This window comes from Salvelinus alpinus, chromosome 9 (genome assembly GCF_045679555.1).
Source record: "Salvelinus alpinus chromosome 9, SLU_Salpinus.1, whole genome shotgun sequence".
NCBI lineage: Eukaryota > Metazoa > Chordata > Actinopteri > Salmoniformes > Salmonidae > Salvelinus > Salvelinus alpinus.
Window position 1 is genome coordinate 29,730,503 of NC_092094.1, and position 15,484 is coordinate 29,745,986.

Sequence of the window (15,484 nt, forward strand, 5' to 3'; positions counted from 1 at the left end):
GTCTGAAGTTCTCAAAAGAGCATCAGGATGTTCCACAGCGCTACTGGCAAAATATTCTGTGGACAGATGAAACTACAGTTGAGTTGTTTGGAAGGAGAACACAACACTATGTGTGGAGAAAAAAAAAGACACAGCACACCAACATCAAAACCTCATCCCAACTGTAAAGTATGGTGGAGGGAGCATCATGGTTTGGAGCTGCTTTGCTGCCTCATGGCCTGGACAGCTTGCTATCATTGACGGAAAAATGAATTCCCAAGTTAATCAAGACATTTTGCAGGAGAATGTAAGGCTATCTGGCCACCAATTGAAGCTCAACAGAAGTTGGGTGATGCAACAGGACAACGGCCCAAAACACAGAAGTAAATCAACAACAGAATGTCTTCAACAGAAGAAAATATGCCTTCTGGAGTGGCCCAGTCAGAGTCCTGACCTCAACCCGATTGAGATGCTGTAGCATGACCTCAAGAGAGCAGTTCACACCAGACATCCCAAGAATATTGCTGAAGTGAAACAGTTTTGTAAAGAGGAATGGTCCAAAATTCCCCTGACCGTTGTGCAGGTCTGATCCACAACTACGGAAAATGTTTGGTTGAGGTTATTGCTGCCAGAGTAGGGTCAGCAAGTTATTAAAACCAAGGGTTCACATACTTTTCCCACTATGCACTGTGAATGTTTACACAGTGTTCAATAAAGACATGAAAACGTATACTTATTTGTGTGTTAGTTTAAGTAGACTTTTTTTTATCTTGTTAGGTTCTTATTTAGAGAAGATAACTCACAGACACTAGAGAAGCTTAACCAAGTGGAATTCTTCCCAAAGGGTCGACACACCTGTATTCAGACACCGACATGGCTTCCCCCGTGGTGGTATTCATACCCCACTTTGGGTGGAGTCTCCTCCTTATCTCTAAACATTGCATCATTCTTGCTAAGCAGGGAACTAAGTGATATGAGCCTTCAACGGTTTCTCCCCTTATCAGTACTGTCACATGCATTTGTTTTCCTGCACTCAACACATTCCAAGCTTAGTTGTCTTACTACAGAGAACCATTCACTTCTCACTCCTTTATATACTATGCATCTGATCTATCATGTCTTTAATATCTCAATGTTCAAAGTTTAGAATCCAACAGTCTATTGTTGTGACTTAGATGAAGATCAGATCCAAGGTGATTCCAAAGTGTTCACATACTTTTTCTTGCCACTGTAGCTGTATATTTTGTGCTTTTCTCCCCGATATATGGTATTCTTAGCTAATAAACTTTAATTTCTCACAACGTACACTCATTATCTGGCACTCACTATTTGGGGGGAAAACACAGTAAGGAACTACAGCAGAGTAGAGTATGGTAATGTGTGTCTGATGCTGCTGCCAAAACCCACACTACAAACATGTCCTACAGACATTAAAGGAGTATTGTCATTAGCTTGTCCAGGCTGGCTTCCAACACACGTCCTCAAACCATCTGGACCTCTCCTCATATCTCATAGAATGAGACAGGGATGGGATGGGGGGGGGTTAATGGGGGAGGTGTTGTGTGTAAGGGGTAGTTTGAGAGAGGGTATATGGAGGAAGTGGAGAGTTTTGGTAGGAGTGGGGGGAGTTGAATAACTAGAGGTAGATGGTTGAGGAGATCTCAGTTGGTGAGAGAGTAGGGACAGGCTGTAGAATAAGGGCTCTGTGCTAGAAGTGGTAGAGTGGAGTAGTTTCATATTACAGCTGAAACTCATTCACCAGCTCAATTTTTATCCACAAACACCATTCCAGAGGGCTTATTCAAAATGAATGGACATACTGTACATGTTTATATAGAGGCCATATGTTTCATCGTTACTTAAAATACCATGAGAGAGCATCCTGTCTTTTCTATTTAGTGTGTTTCTATGTGATGCATCCTCTTAAATATTGTAGTCTCTGGCACTCAGACTAGGCAGACTCCAAGCATCAATTAGACATAATGACATGCAAACAAAACCTAGCCGACTCCTCTTTGAGCAAATGAAAGGAATGAGGCCATCCTAGCGAGATACAGAATTAACAGCCGTTTGGATGATGATAATTAACATGATGAACATGAAATGAACATCAAATGAAAAACTCAACCATAATACCAGCTTTCTGAAGAAACTGTCTTTCTGGGACATGAGGGCTGAGGTTAAGAAGAGTATCTCATGACTGAGATGTACACTAGTAATGAAGACATCAAAACTGTGAAATAACACATATGGAATCATGTAGTAACCTATCTTGTCTCAACACAACTGATTGGCTCAAACGCATTAAGAAGGAAAGAAATTCCACAAATTAACTTTTAACAAGGCACACCTGTTAATTGAAATGCATTCCAGGTGACAACCTCATGAAGCTGGTTGAGAGAATGCCAAGAGTGTGCAAAGCTGTCATCAAGGTAAAGGGTGGCTATTTGAAGAATCTCAAATATAAAATATATTTTGATTTGTTTAACACTTTTTTGGTAACTACATGATTCCATATGTGTTATTTTATAGTTTTGATGTCTTCAGTATTATTCAACAATGTAGAAAATAGTAAAAATAATGAAAAACCCTTAAATGAGTAACGTAAACTCACCCCATTCCGTACAAATGTGCGTAACCGCGACATTCAAACGAGGCTACAAAGAAAACTGATGGGACTGTAGCGACTGTGTTGACTTCAAAATCTGGGGTGTGAACCCGTTTTTATTCAAGCGTTGATCGACATGGTAATTGCTCTATAGTGTTGGAGAAAAGTTGAAAAAACTGACCCTCCGTTACATCTTGACGTGTCATGTCGTAACGTATAGCACGCATAAAGCAACTATTTCTGTCTTAGAATCTCTCTCCACCAGGTGTAGCACTTCTCTCATCGTTTAAAAACAAGAAATGGACAGTGACGGGGGTAAGGGGGGATACCTAGTCATTTTTTTCGTCATCATTGCATGCGATCATCATTCTCAAAGCCGCTGTTTAGTTCTAAGATCACTTTAGCACCGCCCTAAAAACCTGATTCAAATTCGACACAAACCTTCAAATAGGTATGTAATGACACATTATATAAACTCTTTATAGTGTTTTATTTAAATTTTAGAGGCGATAAGGTGATAAGTTGGACAGATCGAGTGAAAAAAGCAATTTTACCACACGACAACTGTCCTTCTCACTGTAACGCATTAGTTTCGCTTCCCCACCCGCCATTTTTAAAAAGACCTGAAGGAGCTCATTGCCTTCTTGAATTATGCAGAAACGGGCAGCGTGAAGGTCTCGGCATGAATTCTGTTAGGAAAGGGGAGAAATTGTGCTTTACAATGGTATTGAAATTTCAGTTGATCTGGAAGTATTACGTTTTTGGGGCGCTAAAATAAGGTCAATTGTACGGACCAAGGCGATGTACGAGTTTACGTTAGATGTTCTAAAACTTTTGACCGGTAGTGTATGATGTGTCTATGTGTGTGTGTATGTGTGTGAGTGTGTGTGCACGTGCGTGGGTGCGCGAGTGAGTGAGTGTTTTTGTGCGGGTGTGTGTGCATGCTTGTGTGTGCATGCTTGTGTGTGCATGCTTGTGTGTGCATGCGTGCGTGCATGTGTGTGTGTGTGTGTGTGTGTGTGTGTTGTAGTAGAAAGTTTCACCCAGCTTTGCCCTGATCCCCTCAGGGAACATTTCCATTGTATTTTACAGAGCGTCCTAGGTCCTGTGGAGACAGCATTCAGAGCAGCTCAACCACAGCTAGATACACTATACAGTATGTAGCATGCATAGTATTTTATTTCTGGCATCCTTGATTTAGCTTGGAGTTTGCACTTTTGGGACGATTATATTCATTGGTTCCATTGTACCAGGCAACTGAAATCAAGTGCAGCTCAAGTATTTGAAAGTGTTCAAATGTGTACATTTTAGGAGTCGGATTGAGCAGTCTTCACTCTCGACTCTGGAACACACATACCACCTGGTGACAGCTAGTCCAATCCTGTCTGGAACACACATACCACCTGGTGCAGCTGGTCCAGCCCTGTCTGGAACATATACACCCCCTGTTGACAGCTGGTCCAGCACTGTCTGTACCACACATACCACCTGGTGACAGCTGGTCCAGCCCAGTCTGAACCACATATACCCCCTGGTGACAGCTGGTCCAGTCCTGTCTGGACCACACATACCACCTGGTGACAGCTGGTCCAGTCCTGTCTGGACCACATATACCCCCTGGTGACAGCTGGTCCAGTCCTGTCTGGACCACATATACCCCCTGTTGACAGCTGGTCCAGCCCAGTCTGGACCACATATACCCCCTGGTGACAGCTGGTCCAGTCCTGTCTGGACCACACATACCACCTGGTGACAGCTGGTCCAGTCCTGTCTAAACACACATACCACCTGGTGACAGCTGGTCCAGTCCTGTCTGGACCACATATACCCCCTGGTGACAGCTGGTCCAGTCCTGTCTGGACCACATATACCCCCTGTTGACAGCTGGTCCAGCACTGTCTGTACCACACATACCACCTGGTGACAGCTGGTCCAGTCCTGTCTGGACCACACATACCACCTGGTGACAGCTGGTCCAGCCCTGTCTGAACCACAGATACCACCTGGTGACAGCTGGTCCAGCCCTGTCTGGACCACACATACCACCTGGTGACAGCTGGTCCAGTCCTGTCTGGACGACACATACCACCTGGTGACAGCTGGTCCAGTCCTGTCTGGAACACATATACCACCTGGTGACAGCTGGTCCAGCCCTGTCTGGACCACAGATACCACCTGGTGACAGCTGGTCCAGCCCTGTCTGGACCACACATACCACCTGGTGACAGCTGGTCCAGTCCTGTCTGGACGACACATACCACCTGGTGACAGCTGGTCCAGTCCTGTCTGGAACACACATACCACCTGGTGATAGCTGATCCAGCCCTGTCTGGACCACACATACCACCTGGTGACAGCTGGTCCAGTCCTGTCTGGACCACACATACCACCTGGTGACAGCTGGTCCAGTCCTGTCTGGAGCACACATACCACCTGGTGACAGCTGGTCCAGTCCTGTCTGGACCACACATGCCACCTGGTGACAGCTGGTCCAGCCCTGTCTGGACCACACATACCACCTGGTGACAGCTGGTCCAGTCCTGTCTGGACCACATATACCCCCTGGTGACAGCTGGTCCAGTCCTGTCTGGACCACATATACCCCCTGTTGACAGCTGGTCCAGCACTGTCTGTACCACACATACCACCTGGTGACAGCTGGTCCAGCCCAGTCTGGACCACATATACCCCCTGGTGACAGCTGGTCCAGTCCTGTCTGGACCACATATACCACCTGGTGATAGCTGATCCAGTCCTGTCTGGACCACACATACCACCTGGTGACAGCTGGTCCAGTCCTGTCTGGACCACACATACCACCTGGTGACAGCTGGTCCAGCCCTGTCTGGACCACATACCACCTGGTGATAGCTGGTCCAGCCCTGTCTGGACCACACATACCACCTGGTGACAGCTGGTCCAGTCCTGTCTGGACCACACATACCACCTGGTGACAGCTGGTCCAGTCCTGTCTGGACCACACATACCACCTGGTGACAGCTGGTCCAGTCCTGTCTGGACCACACATACCACCTGGTGACAGCTGGTCCAGTCCTGTCTGGACCACACATACCACCTGGTGACAGCTGGTCCAGTCCTGTCTGGAACACACATACCACCTGGTGACAGCTGGTCCAGCCCTGTCTGGACCACACATACCACCTGGTGACAGCTGGTCCAGTCCTGTCTGGAACACACATACCACCTGGTGACAGCTGGTCCAGTCCTGTCTGGAACACACATACCACCTGGTGACAGCTGGTCCAGCCCTGTCTGGACCACAGATACCACCTGGTGACAGCTGGTCCAGCCCTGTCTGGACCACACATACCACCTGGTGACAGCTGGTCCAGTCCTGTCAGGAACACACATACCACCTGGTGACAGCTGGTCCAGCCCTGTCTGGACCACACATACCACCTGGTGACAGCTGGTCCAGTCCTGTCTGGAACACACATACCACCTGGTGACAGCTGGTCCAGTCCTGTCTGGACCACACATACCACCTGGTGACAGCTGGTCCAGCCCTGTCTGGACCACATACCACCTGGTGATAGCTGGTCCAGCCCTGTCTGGACCACACATACCACCTGGTGACAGCTGGTCCAGTCCTGTCTGGACCACACATACCACCTGGTGACAGCTGGTCCAGTCCTGTCTGGACCACACATACCACCTGGTGACAGCTGGTCCAGTCCTGTCTGGACCACACATACCACCTGGTGACAGCTGGTCCAGTCCTGTCTGGACCACACATACCACCTGGTGACAGCTGGTCCAGTCCTGTCTGGACCACACATACCACCTGGTGACAGCTGGTCCAGTCCTGTCTGGACCACACATACCACCTGGTGACAGCTGGTCCAGTCCTGTCTGGAACACACATACCACCTTGTGACAGCTGGTCCAGCCCTGTCTGGACCACACATACCACCTGGTGACAGCTGGTCCAGTCCTGTCTGGAACACACATACCACCTGGTGACAGCTGGTCCAGTCCTGTCTGGAACACACATACCACCTGGTGACAGCTGGTCCAGCCCTGTCTGGACCACAGATACCACCTGGTGACAGCTGGTCCAGCCCTGTCTGGACCACACATACCACCTGGTGACAGCTGGTCCAGTCCTGTCTGGAACACACATACCACCTGGTGACAGCTGGTCCAGTCCTGTCTGGACCACACATACCACCTGGTGACAGCTGGTCCAGTCCTGTCTGGAACACACATACCACCTGGTGACAGCTGGTCCAGCCCTGTCTGGACCACACATACCACCTGGTGACAGCTGGTCCAGTCCTGTCTGGAACACACATACCACCTGGTGACAGCTGGTCCAGTCCTGTCTGGAACACACATACCACCTGGTGACAGCTGGTCCAGCCCTGTCTGGACCACAGATACCACCTGGTGACAGCTGGTCCAGCCCTGTCTGGACCACACATACCACCTGGTGACAGCTGGTCCAGTCCTGTCTGGAACACACATACCACCTGGTGACAGCTGGTCCAGCCCTGTCTGGACCACACATACCACCTGGTGACAGCTGGTCCAGTCCTGTCTGGAACACACATACCACCTGGTGACAGCTGGTCCAGTCCTGTCTGGACCACACATACCACCTGGTGACAGCTGGTCCAGCCCTGTCTGGACCACATACCACCTGGTGATAGCTGGTCCAGCCCTGTCTGGACCACACATACCACCTGGTGACAGCTGGTCCAGTCCTGTCTGGACCACACATACCACCTGGTGACAGCTGGTCCAGTCCTGTCTGGACCACACATACCACCTGGTGACAGCTGGTCCAGTCCTATCTGGAACACACATACCACCTGGTGACAGCTGGTCCAGCCCTGTCTGGACCACACATACCACCTGGTGACAGCTGGTCCAGTCCTGTCTGGAACACACATACCACCTGGTGACAGCTGGTCCAGTCCTGTCTGGACCACACATACCACCTGGTGACAGCTGGTCCAGCCCTGTCTGGACCACATACCACCTGGTGATAGCTGGTCCAGCCCTGTCTGGACCACACATACCACCTGGTGACAGCTGGTCCAGTCCTGTCTGGACCACACATACCACCTGGTGACAGCTGGTCCAGTCCTGTCTGGACCACACATACCACCTGGTGACAGCTGGTCCAGTCCTGTCTGGAACACACATACCACCTGGTGACAGCTGGTCCAGCCCTGTCTGGACCACACATACCACCTGGTGACAGCTGGTCCAGTCCTGTCTGGAACACACATACCACCTGGTGATAGCTGGTCCAGCCCTGTCTGGACCACACATACCACCTGGTGACAGCTGGTCCAGCCCTGTCTGGACCACATACCACCTGGTGACAGCTGGTCCAGTCCTGTCTGGAACACACATACCACCTGGTGACAGCTGGTCCAGTCCTGTCTGGAACACACATACCACCTGGTGACAGCTGGTCCAGTCCTGTCTGGACCACACATACCACCTGGTGACAGCTGGTCCAGTCCTGTCTGGACCACACATACCACCTGGTGACAGCTGGTCCAGTCCTGTCTGGACCACACATACCACCTGGTGACAGCTGGTCCAGTCCTGTCTGGAACACACATACCACCTGGTGACAGCTGGTCCAGTCCTGTCTGGAACACACATACCACCTGGTGACAGCTGGTCCAGTCCTGTCTGGACCACACATACCACCTGGTGACAGCTGGTCCAGCCCTGTCTGGACCACACATACCACCTGGTGACAGCTGGTCCAGTCCTGTCTGGACCACACATACCACCTGGTGACAGCTGGTCCAGTCCTGTCTGGACCACACATACCACCTGGTGACAGCTGGTCCAGTCCTGTCTGGAACACACATACCACCTGGTGACAGCTGGTCCAGTCCTGTCTGGAACATACATACCACCTGGTGACAGCTGGTCCAGTCCTGTCTGGACCACACATACCACCTGGTGACAGCTGGTCCAGCCCTGTCTGGACCACATACCACCTGGTGATAGCTGGTCCAGCCCTGTCTGGACCACACATACCACCTGGTGACAGCTGGTCCAGTCCTGTCTGGACCACACATACCACCTGGTGACAGCTGGTCCAGTCCTGTCTGGACCACACATACCACCTGGTGACAGCTGGTCCAGTCCTGTCTGGAACACACATACCACCTGGTGACAGCTGGTCCAGCCCTGTCTGGACCACACATACCACCTGGTGACAGCTGGTCCAGTCCTGTCTGGAACACACATACCACCTGGTGACAGCTGGTCCAGTCCTGTCTGGACCACACATACCACCTGGTGACAGCTGGTCCAGCCCTGTCTGGACCACATACCACCTGGTGATAGCTGGTCCAGCCCTGTCTGGACCACACATACCACCTGGTGACAGCTGGTCCAGTCCTGTCTGGACCACACATACCACCTGGTGACAGCTGGTCCAGTCCTGTCTGGACCACACATACCACCTGGTGACAGCTGGTCCAGTCCTGTCTGGAACACACATACCACCTGGTGACAGCTGGTCCAGCCCTGTCTGGACCACACATACCACCTGGTGACAGCTGGTCCAGTCCTGTCTGGAACACACATACCACCTGGTGATAGCTGGTCCAGCCCTGTCTGGACCACACATACCACCTGGTGACAGCTGGTCCAGCCCTGTCTGGACCACATACCACCTGGTGACAGCTGGTCCAGTCCTGTCTGGAACACACATACCACCTGGTGACAGCTGGTCCAGTCCTGTCTGGAACACACATACCACCTGGTGACAGCTGGTCCAGTCCTGTCTGGACCACACATACCACCTGGTGACAGCTGGTCCAGTCCTGTCTGGACCACACATACCACCTGGTGACAGCTGGTCCAGTCCTGTCTGGAGCACACATACCACCTGGTGACAGCTGGTCCAGTCCTGTCTGGACCACACATACCACCTGGTGACAGCTGGTCCAGTCCTGTCTGGAACACACATACCACCTGGTGACAGCTGGTCCAGTCCTGTCTGGAACACACATACCACCTGGTGACAGCTGGTCCTTTTCATTTTGCAATGAAAAGGCCATGGACGTTACATGTCCTGCTCCAAAGTGGAGGACAGAAAAAGTTCTCAGGCTAGATTCTGTTCATATCATAACATGACCTGAACCAAAGTTACTCAAATGATCTGATGATATACAGTGAGGGAAAAAAGTATTTGATCCCCTGCTGATTTTGTACGTTTGCCCACTGACAAAGAAATGATCAGTCTATAATTGTAATGGTAGGTTTATTTGAACAGTGAGAGACAGAATAACAACAAAAATATCCAGAAAAACGCATGTCAAAAATGTTATAAATTGATTTGCATTTTAATGAGGGAAATAAGTATTTGACCCACTCTCAATCAGAAAGATTTCTGGCTCCCAGGTGTCTTTCATACAGGTAACGAGCTGAGATTAGGAGCACACTCTTAAAGGGAGTGCTCCTAATCTCAGTTTGTTACCTGTATAAAAGACACCTGTCCACAGAAGCAATCAATCAATCAGATTCCAAACTCTCCACCATGGCCAAGACCAAAGAGCTCTCCAAGGATGTCAGGGACAAGATTGTAGATCTACACAAGGCTGGAATGGGCTACAAGACCATTGCCAAGCAGCTTGGTGAGAAGGTGACAACAGTTAGTGCGATTATTCGCAAATGGAAGAAACACAAAAGAACTGTCAAACTCCCTTGGCCTGGGGCTCCATGCAAGATCTCACCTCGTGGAGTTGCAATGATCATGAGAATGGTGAGGAATCAGCCCAGAACTACACAGGAGGATCTTGTCAATGATCTCAAGGCAGCTGGGACCATAGTCACCAAGAAAACAATTGGTAACACACTACGCCGTGAAGGACTGAAATCCTGCAGCGCCCGCAAGGTCCCCCTGCTCAAGAAAGCACATATACATGCCCGTCTGAAGTTTGCCAATGAACATCTGAATGATTCAGAGGACAACTGGGTGAACGTGTTGTGGTCAGACGAGACCAAAATGGAGTTCTTTGGCATCAACTCAACTTGCCGTGTTTGGAGGAGGAGGAATGCTGCCTATGACCCCAAGAAACCATCCCCACCATCAAACATGGAGGTGGAAACATTATGCTTTGGGGGTGTTTTTCTGCTAAGGGGACAGGACAACTTCACCGCATCAACGGGACGATGGACGGGGCCATGTACCGTCAAATCTTGGGTGAAAACCTCCTTCCCTCAGCCAGGGTATTGAAAATGGGTCGTGGATGGGTATTCCAGCATGACAATGACCCAAAACACACGGCCAAGGCAACAAAGGAGTGGCTCAAGAAAAAGCACATTAAGGTCCTGGAGTGGCCTAGCCAGTCTCCAGACCTTAATCCCATAGAAAATCTGTGGAGGGAGCTGAAGGTTCGAGTTGCCAAACGTCAGCCTCGAAACCTTAATGACTTGAAGAAGATCTGCAAAGAGGAGTGGGACAAAATCCCTCCTGAGATGTGTGCAAACCTGGTGGCCAACTACAAGAAGCATCTGACCTCTGTGATTGCCAACAAGGGTTTTGCCACCAAGTACTAAGTCATGTTTTGCAGAGGGGTCAAATACTTATTTCCCTCATTAAAATGCAAATCAATTTATAAAATTTTTGACATGCGTTTTTCTGGATTTTTTTGTTGATATTCTGTCTCTCACTGTTCAAATAAACCTACCATTAAAATTACAGACTGACCATTTCAATGTCAGTGGGCAAACGAACAAAATCAGCAGGGGATCAAATACTTTTTTCCCTCACTGTAGGCCTAGGTCTAGATATTGTTTTTACCTAAGCCTTCATGTGTTTGAAGTTTTTACTAATTGTAAGCTACTACCTTTAGCACTTTAAGTTAATAAAGGATTTGATTGTTTAAATCTTTTTAGTTTTTTAAGTACTACCTCACTGCTTTAGCACATGGCCACATTCACGTGTTCCAATGTGAAATTTTGTAAGAGATTGGTGTGTCTAAATGCTGCTACACGATTAACGTGTGTACATCTACGCACATGAATGTTTGTGGTTGGAGTCGTTTTTTGGGGGCAGCGGACTCTATTCTTTGTGTATGTTCAATACTTTCAGATGTCGGTTGACAGATTTGCTGACTTGCTTCAGCGGCTTGCCCCACACATCTCGCACGAGAGAACTCACAGCTTGCCTGCTAGTGCTGCAGAAAGTATGTCTGTGACCCTTCGGTTTTTGGTGAGTGGCAGCACATAGAAAAGTATCGCAGTGAGCTATAACTTACTGTATAGGCTAGGAATCTTGACAGTTTGTGGCATCGTCATGGAAGTGTGCCAGGCCAGTTTGCAGACGACACTACAGTGGTAGGCTTGATTACCAACAACGACGAGATGGCCTACAGGGAGGAGTTGAGGGCCCTCGGAGTGTGGTGTCAGGAAAATAACCTCACACTCAATGTCAACAAAACAAAGGAGATGATCGTGACTTCAGGAAACAGCAGAGGGAGCAGTCCCCTATCCACATCGACAGGACAGTAGTGGAGAAGGTGGAAAGTTTTAAGTTCCTCGGCGAACACATCACGGACAAACTGAAATGGTCTACCCACACAGACAGCGTGGTGAAGAAGGTGCAGCAGCGCCTCTTCAACCTCAGGAGGCTGAAGAAATTTGGCTTCTCACCAAAAACACTCACAAACTTTTACAGATGCACAATCGAGAGCATCCTGTCAGGCTGTATCACCGCCTGGTACGGCAACTGCTCCGCCCACAACCGTAAGGCTCTCCAGAGGGTAGTGAGGTCTGCACAACGCATCACCGGGGGCAAACTACCTGCCCTCCAGGACACCTACACCACCCGATGTCACAGGAAGGCCAAAAAGATCATCAAGGACAACAACACCCGAGCCACTGCCTGTTCACCCCGCTATCATCCAGAAGGCGAGGTCAGTACAGGTGCATCAAAGCAGGGACCGAGAGACTGAGAAACAGCTTCTATCTCAAGGCCATCAGACTGTTAAACAGCCATCACTAACATTGAGTGACTGCTGCCAACATACTGACTCATCTCTAGCCACTTTAATAATGAAAAAATGGATGTAATAAATGTATCACTAGCCACTTTAAACAATGCCACTTTATATAATGTTTACATACTCTACATTACTCATCTCATATGTATATACTGTACTCTATACCATCTACTGCATCTTGCCTATGCCGTTCGGCCATCGCTCATTCATATATTTTTATGTACATATTCTTATTCATTCCTTTACACTTGTGTGTATAAGGTAGTTGTTGTGAAATTGTTAGGTTAGATTACTTGTTAGATATTACTGCATGGTCGGAACTAGAAGCACAAGTATTTCACTACACTCGCATTAACATCTGCTAACCATATGTATGTGACAAATAAAATTGGATTTGATTTGATTTTGATTTGGCTATCGGTCATGTCCTGAAGGAGGATTTTGTTGCTTATCCCTCCATGGCACAATGGGCAGAAATCAGCAGAGAATTTGGGGATCGTTGGAATGATCCGTTTTGTTCAGGAACTGTCGACGGACAACATGTTCAGATCCGATTACTACATCTACAAGAGCTTTTTCTCAATGGTCCTGATGGCAGTCTGCAATGCAAGGTACCAACCATATCCAGGTAAGATGCGCTAAATACATGTGACTATACACATTTGATATGAAAATTCTACCAATATAAAAGTGATCTGGCATCCTAATAAGAAGATGGAGCTTATGTCCAAAGCATAGACTACACTACACAGTTGTTACAGCACACATTTGATAGCCTTCATGTTCCTGTTCAATACTAATGGAAACACTTTTTTTTATTCAAAGGTTCTGCTGGCTTTGATGAGGCCAAGAAGATCTACAACTACCGCCACTCAAGAGCCAGAAGAATTTCAGAGAGCTGCTTTGGGATTCTTGCTGCAAGATGGAGGATCCTGGGACGAGCCCTTAAGGTTGCCCCAGAGAAAGCAGAGACCATTATGAAGGCCTGCGTGGCCCTCTACAACTACCTTTGCACAGACACTGACAACACATTCATCTACATGGTACATCCACCCAATGTTTGTTGACCACTCCACACCCACCTGCTTCCAGTAGAGTGGAGATAGGTGGTATTAGGGGACACCAGCTTCCTGGACCCAAGAAACATGTCGGCAGACAGGGCAACCAGAGTTGTTATAGATGTGCGCAACAACCTCAAAGACTACTTCCTCACACCAGCTGGTTGAGTGTCTTTAAAGGGTGCTGCTATCACGTGTGGCGCCCTAAGGTAAATGGTGGAGTGTGATTTGGAAAACGTGCTGTTTGAGTCATGTTGTGAGCTACACACTTGGGTTTGTGGTCTTTCTTATTCACACTCTACAAATCACAATAAAGAGTACTATAATGACAGTCAATTTATCCTTCATATTTTTTGGGAGGGTAGACCCTCAAGACCTAACCTTATGTTGTGTAGTGGCCTTTCAATGATAACTTTCCTGCCATAGATAATGGGTGAGAATGGCTGTCCAGCTACAGACAATATGGCTAGACCCTCGAGACATTTACCTCCTCTACATAACACAAGGTTGTACATGGACATGTGTAGTGGTCTATCAATGGAGACCTTCCTGCTTTGGTACATGGGTGAGTATCCAGCTGTAGACAATAAGGACAGATCCCCCAAAACATTAACCTCATCTACATAGTAAACTTGTACTGCTTTGTACATGAGCTAAGTAACTGATTCAGCACAGTAATATTTTCTGCCACAAGTACAAATAACCAGACAAAGAGAGTTGCAGACCTTTTAGATATTTATTTACGATCACAAGATAAAAATGGTGCAATGTAAAACAATGTAGTGATGAAAGGGGAAATAAGATAAACTAAGTGAACACCAGTAACATGTGAATGTATAAGTATAAAAAACATGCAAAACCCCCAGTAAATTACCCTTCATCCTAACGTATAGATATCTTTTTTAAAAGCACACAACAGTTTTTGGCGTGAGACAAACGGGAGACGTTGATCAGCAGGAATAGATCCCATCTATGGCACCATGTGTCACGCCCTGACCTTAGTTATCTTTGTTTTCTTTATTATTTTGGTTAGGTCAGGGTGTGACATGGGGGATGTATGTGTTTTGTCTTGTCTAAGGGTTTTGTATGTTTATGGGGTGTTTACTAGTCTAGGTGTTTGTATGTCTATGGTTGCCTAGATTGGTTCTTAATTAGAGGCAGCTGTTTATCGTTGTCTCTGATTGGGAACCATATTTAGGCAGCCATATTCCGTTGGGTATTTTGTGGGTTATTGTCTCTATGTAAGTTTCCTGTGTATGCACTTGTTTAATATATAGCTTCACGTTCGTTTGTTGTTTTGCATAGTTTGTTTAAGTGTTCTTCGTTTCGTTAAATAAATAGAAGAATGTATTCTTATCACGCTGCGCCTTGGTCCTCCTCTCTTCATCCAAACGATGAATGTGACACCATGACATCATAGACGACCTTTGCTGGACACTGCTGCTGTTTCTGTAACTTCTGCTGCCGTTTCTTTAAGTCATCCACCCACTGCATAATGTCAGTGCCCAAAGGATCTTCAGCGGTATTCCTCTTCTCGACATTGGAGCTGGGTCGGGGAGATGGGGTGGAGGTTGATGGAGTTGCAGGGCAGAGAGCACGAGTGCATTTGGACAGATGGTGATTACATTAGAATACAATGCAAGAAAATCTTAAATAATCTCCATGGGCTCCTTTGAGTTAAACTGTTTACCCAAAATAACTGATTTCATAAACATGTCAATCCAAGAATTCTTTGCTTGTAGAACTATTTTCCCCCTTTTCCCTTACATGTTTACATTTACATTTAAGTCATTTAGCAGACGCTCTTATCCAGAGCGACTTACAAATTGGTG

At 47.9% G+C, this 15,484-nt stretch overlaps 1 protein-coding gene across 7 annotated transcripts in view; it reads right to left on the reverse strand.

Moving 5' to 3' along the window:
* LOC139584604 (SH3 and multiple ankyrin repeat domains protein 3-like) overlaps window positions 1–15,484 on the reverse strand; it is a 307,285-nt gene that overhangs the window by 165,396 nt on the left and 126,405 nt on the right. The window contains exon 1 of one of the 7 annotated variants that reach the window (XM_071416646.1): window positions 783–998. The exons of the other annotated variants lie outside the window; for them this stretch is intronic. The gene's annotated coding sequence lies outside the window, so the exon portion shown is untranslated. Of the gene's footprint in view, window positions 1–782; window positions 999–15,484 lie in introns of those variants that run through there. 7 annotated transcript variants of the gene reach the window in all.